Source organism: Hylobates moloch, unplaced genomic scaffold, assembly GCF_009828535.3.
Source record: "Hylobates moloch isolate HMO894 unplaced genomic scaffold, HMol_V3 SCAFFOLD_4388, whole genome shotgun sequence".
In the NCBI taxonomy this organism is placed as follows: domain Eukaryota; kingdom Metazoa; phylum Chordata; class Mammalia; order Primates; family Hylobatidae; genus Hylobates; species Hylobates moloch.
In genome coordinates, this window is record NW_026656663.1 from 1 (window position 1) to 5594 (window position 5594).

General features: G+C 53.1%; 1 pseudogene; it reads left to right on the forward strand.

The window, feature by feature from the left end:
• Positions 1-1401: 1401 nt before the first annotated feature.
• LOC116465314 (uncharacterized) lies at positions 1402-3298 on the forward strand (annotated as a pseudogene).
• The last annotated feature ends 2296 nt before the right edge of the window (positions 3299-5594 follow it).

The following is a 5594-nucleotide window of genomic DNA, read 5'->3' on the forward strand; positions in this document are numbered from 1 at the left end:
GTCTTGGCCCTGTGCTACCCTATCCCTGCCCTGGTCTTGCCCTGGCACTGGCCATGTGCAGGGTAAGGCAGGGCAATGGCACCACTGGGCCATGACAGGGCAAGGTCAGTGCCAGGAGAGGGCAGATCACGCCGGCCCATGGTGGGGCCAGGGCAGGGATGGGCCACAGTAGGGCCAGGACGTGTCCAAGGCCAGGTCAAGGCCAGAACAGGAGCAGGACCATGACCATTGGCAGGGCCAGTGCCATGACAGGACCAGGGTCAGGACAAGGGGCAGGGCCAGAGCCAGGGCCAGAGTCAAGGCCAGGCCAGCACAGGTTCAGGGCATGCCTTGGCCTGTCCCTCCCCTGCCCCTACCATCGCCTTGCCCTTCTCTGCCCTGTCCCAGTACTGACCTGGCCGTGCCATTTCCCTGCCCTACCCTGCCTTGGCTGTGCCCTGGCTCGGTTCTGGCCCTGTCCCCGGCCCTGCCCTGGACATGTTCTGACACTGCCTCAGCCTTGGCACTAGCCTTGCTCTTTCTTGGCATCAGCACTGCTCTCTCTGTGGACCAGCTCTTGTCCTGTCCTGCACTGGCCATACCATGCCCTGCCCTGCCCTACCCTGACTCAGCCCTGGCTCAGCCCTGGCCCAGCTCTGGCCTTGGGATTGCCCCTGGTCCTGCCATATTTCTTGCCCTGTCCCTACCCTGGCCTTGGCCCTGACCCTTACCTTGCTCTGGCCCTGCCCTTGCCCTAACGCAGCCGATGGCCCTGTCATGGCCCTGCCCTGGACCTGTCCTGTCCCTGGCCGTTCCCTGCTTGAGACCTTGCCCTGGTTCTCCCCTGGCCCTGGCCCTTGCCCTGACTCTGGTCCTGTCACTGGCCTAGCCCCAGCCCTGTTGCTGGTCTTACCATGGCCCAGACACTGCCTTGGCCCTGCCCTGACACTCTCCTGGACCCTGGCTATGCCAAGAACCTGCACTGTCCTTGCCCTTGTTTTGCCCCTGCCCCGAACCTGGTCCTGCCCAGGTCATGGCCATGGCCCTGGCCCTGGCGCTTCCCTGGCTGTTCCCTGACCCTGCCCAGGTCTTGGCACTGGCCTGGCCCTGCCCTGTCTTGGCCCTAGGTTTTCCTGGCCATGCCTTGCCTGCCACGGCCCTGCCTTGGCCCTAGCCTGGCTTTGACCCTGCCCTGGCCCTATCTTGGCCTTCACCCTAGCCTCACCTGGGCACTTTGTTGGACCTGGCCATAGCACAGACCTGGTTGTGGCCCTGACCCTGGCCCTGCCATGGCCCTGTCCCAGACTGTAGCCCTGCCAGGTACCTGTCCTGGCCCTGCTCTGGGCCTGGCCTTGTCCCTGGTTCTTAAATGACCCTGGCCCTGCCCCTGCCCTTGCCCTTGCCCTGGCACTGGCCTTGGACATGTCCATGGCCCTAACCCTGGCCCTGCCCTGGAGCTGCCACTGCCTTGGCCCTGCCCGGGCCCCAGCCATAGACCTGCCCTGGTTGGTCATGCCCTGACTTAACCCTGTGCTACCCCCGGACCTGCTCCACCCTATCCTGGCCCTGCCCTCCCTTTGGCCCTGCCCTGACCCCGCCTTGGCCCTCACACTGGCCCTAGCACAGACCTGGTCCTATCTGTGTCCTTGGCCCAGCATTGACCCCTGTTCCTGACCCTGATCCTGCCATGGCCCTGTCCCTCCCCTGGCTCTGTCCTGGTCTTCTGCTGACCCTGACCCAGACCTTGGCCCTGCCCCAGCCTTGTCCTAGACCTGGCCATGGCCCTGCCTCTGCCCTGGACAGGTGCTGGCACTGGCATGGACCCTGGCCCTGGCCCTTCGCTACTTAAGGCCATACCCTGGCCCAGCCCTGATCCTGACCCTGTCCTGGCCCTAATTTGGCCTGGCTCTACCCTGGCATGCTATTGTGGCCCTAGCCCTGACCCTGTCTCTGTCCCTGTCCTGGCCCTAGCCCCATTGCTGATCTTGCCATGGCCCTTGTCCTGACATTGCCCTTTCCTGGTCCTGGCCCTGGCCCTGTCCGAGCCCTGCTCTGGCCCTGGTCTGAACCCTGGCCCTGCAATGGACCTGCCTTGGCCCTGCCCAGACCCTGGCTCTGGCCCTACCTCTGCCCTGGCCATACACTTGCCCTGGCCTGCACCCTGGTCCTGGTCCTTGCCTGCCCCAGCCGTGGCCCTGGCCCTGCCCTGCCTGTGCCCTGTTCTATCCTGGGCTGGCCCTGCCATGGCCTGGTCTTGCCATTGCCGTGCCCTAGCCTGCCCTGCTTGTGCCCTAGATCTGCCCCGGCCTTTGCCCTGTATTGGTTGTAGCGTTGACTCAGCCCTGGACATTCCCTGACCTTGCCTAAGCCCTGGCACTACCCTAGCCTTGCCTTGGCATTTGCCCTACTCTCTCTATGGCCTGGCTCTGGCCCTGCATTGCACAGGCCATGCTCTGCCCTGCGTGTCCCAGCCTGGGCCCAGCCCTGGTCTTACCATATTCCTGGCCCCAGCCGTACCCTTTTTCTGGCCCTGACCTTGCCCTGGCCCTCTCCTGGGCCTTCCTTGGTCATTCCCTGCTTTTCCCTGCGTGTCCCAGCCTGGGCCTAGCCCTGGTCTTACCATATCCCTGGCCCCAGCCGTACACTTTTTCTGGCCCTGACTTTGCCCTGGCCCTCTCCTGGCCCTTCCTTGGTCGTTCCCTTCTCTTCCATGCCCTGGCCTTGCCCTTACCCTGCATTGGCCCTTCACTGTTCCTACCCTACCCTGGCACTGCCTTGGCCCCAGCCCTGCCTTCTCCCTGGCCTTGCCCTTCCCCTACCCTGGCCTGACCCCAGGCCTACCGAGTCCATGAAATGGCCCTAGACCTGCCTTGACATCCTCTGTCCTGGCCCTGTATTGTCCCCACCATGCCCTGGTCCAGCGCTTGCCCTGGCCCTGTTGCTAGTCCTGCCACTGCTATGACCCTGCCCTGTTTTTGGCCATGACTTGTGCTACCCTAGCCCTGCCCTGCCTTGGCCTTGGCCCTACCATGGCCTTCTCCTACCCTGGCCTGGGCTTACCCTGGTCTTTTCTACCCTGGCCTTGCCCTTCCCTGGTCTTGCCCTGCCCTGGCCTTGCCCTGCCCTGGCATTGGCTTTGCCTTGTCCTGTTCCTGGTTTTGCCTTGGCCCTGACCTTACTCTGGATCCTCTCTGGTTCTGCCTTCTCCGTGGCCCTGCCCTTGCTCTGGCCCTGTCCCTGGCCCAGCCTTAACCCTGGCCCTGGACCTGACAATCCCCAGGCCCTGCCCTGGCCCTGCCTTGGACCTGTGCTATCTTAGTCCTGTCCTGGCCCTGAACTTGCCCTGGCCCTACCCTCATCCTACACTGGCCCTGCCCTACCCTGGCCTTGCCCTGCCCTGGCCCTGCTTTTGGCCTGCCCTGGCTCTGGTTCTGCCGTGGACTTGCCCTTGCCCTGGATCCTCCCTGGCCATGTTTTTTCCATGGTCCTTCTCTGGCCTTGGACCTCCCTGTCCCTACCCTTCCATACCCTGGCCCGTTCCTTGCTCTACACTGACCCTGCCCTGCCTTGGCCCTGTGCTACCCAAGCCCTGCCCTGGCCTTCTCCTGGCCCTGATCCTGCCATAGCCCTTGCCCTGCCATGTCCCTGCCCTCACCCTGGTTCTGCCCTGTTTCTGGCCCTGGCGTTGGTCCTGTTGTGTCCCTGTCTGTAACCCTGCCCCTGGTTTTTCTCTGGCTATGACCCTGCCCCAGTTCTGTCATATCCCTGGCCCTGTCTCAGTTCTGTCTTAGCCCTGGCCTTTCACGGTACTTTATGCTTAGTAAGGGCTCCATAGTGTCTGTGCATTGAATGTTGTCTTCATAGTATCTGCCAAAACAGAAAGGAAAAAAACAAAATCTGATGATGAGAAGTTAAAGCTTTGTATATAATATTCCTTGAATTGTAATTATTAGTTGTATTAGTTATTAGTTATTAGCCTGTTATTCGTTGTATTACATATAGGTCATGGTTTTGTATGCATAACTCTAAACCATTGATACTGTTAAAAGAATATATGAATATATGAAAGAATGTGTAAGTGTAAGAATGTATGAGTATCTAATGACCTTTCCAAATTAATTTTTATTTTTAGCTCTATTAGATTCTTCTCAGTGTAACAAATGTTTATGCCTATGTAATTAAGGGTATATTTCCTGTACAGAATATTCCTATTACCTAATTGAAAATTATATAATACTAAAATATAATACTATTCTTAGGCCAGGCATGGTGGCTCATACCTGTAATCCCAACATTTTGAGAGGCCAAGTTTGGAGAATCATTTGAGGCCAGGAGTTGAAGACCAGCCTGGGCAACATAGTGAAACCTTGTCTTTATTAAATAAATAAATAAATAAATAAATAAATAAATAAATAAATAGGTTGGGCACTGTGGCTCGTGTCTGTAATCCCAGCATTTTGGGATGCCAAAGCAGGAGAATTGCTTGAGCCCAGGAGTTTGAGACCAGCCTGGGCAGCATAGCAAGCCTCCATCTCTACAAATAATAAAATATTAAGCAGGTGTGGCGGTGCACACCTGTGGTCCCAGCTACCTAGGAGGGTGAGGTGGGAGGTTTGCTCAAGGCTGCAGTGAACTGTGAATGCACCACTACATTCCAGCCTAGGCAACAGAACAAGACCTTGTCTATAAATACAGAAATAAGTAAAAATATAAATAAAAATAAGTAAGAAGAAATATAAGTAAATATAAATACATATAAATATAAAAATGAATACATGAAAACAAACAATTTTTAAATTTAACATCACTGAGGGCATCCTATCCATTTCATTTCATGATTCCATTACATCATTTCAGTTAGATGAAATGATCAGATGACTTGATATGAGATGAAATGATGAGATGAAATGATGAAATGATGACATGAGATAAGATGAAGTTTTGAGATGAAATAGTGAGTTGAAATGATGAGATGAAATGACAAAATTGAAAAGGAATTGAAAGGAGATGAGATGAAATGATGAGATGATGGATAAAATGATGAAATGAGATGAAATGATGAAATGAAATGAAATAATGAAATGACATGAAATAATGAAATGAAATTGAAATGAGATGAGATGAGATGAAATAGTGAGTTAAAATGATGAGATGAAATGAGATGAATGATGAGATGAAATGATGAGATGAGATGATAAGATGAAATGAGATGAAATGAGATGAAAAATTATGAGATGAAAAATGAGATGAAATGATGAGATGAGAAGAAATGAAATGAAATAAAGAAATGAAGTAATGAGATGAAATGAAATGACATAATTAAAGGAAATTATGAAATGTAATGATGAAATTGAAATGAAATTGAAATGAGATGAGATAAGATGAAATGATGAGATGAAATGATGAAATGTGATGAGATGAAATGAGATGAAATGATGAGATGAAATGAAATGCGATGAGATGAAATGAAATGAAATGTAATGAGATGAAATGAAATGACATAATGAAATAAAATAATGAAATGAGATGAAATGAAATAATGAAATGATGAAATAATGAAATGGAAATGAAATGGAAATAATGAGATGAGACGAAATGATGAGATGAAATGATGA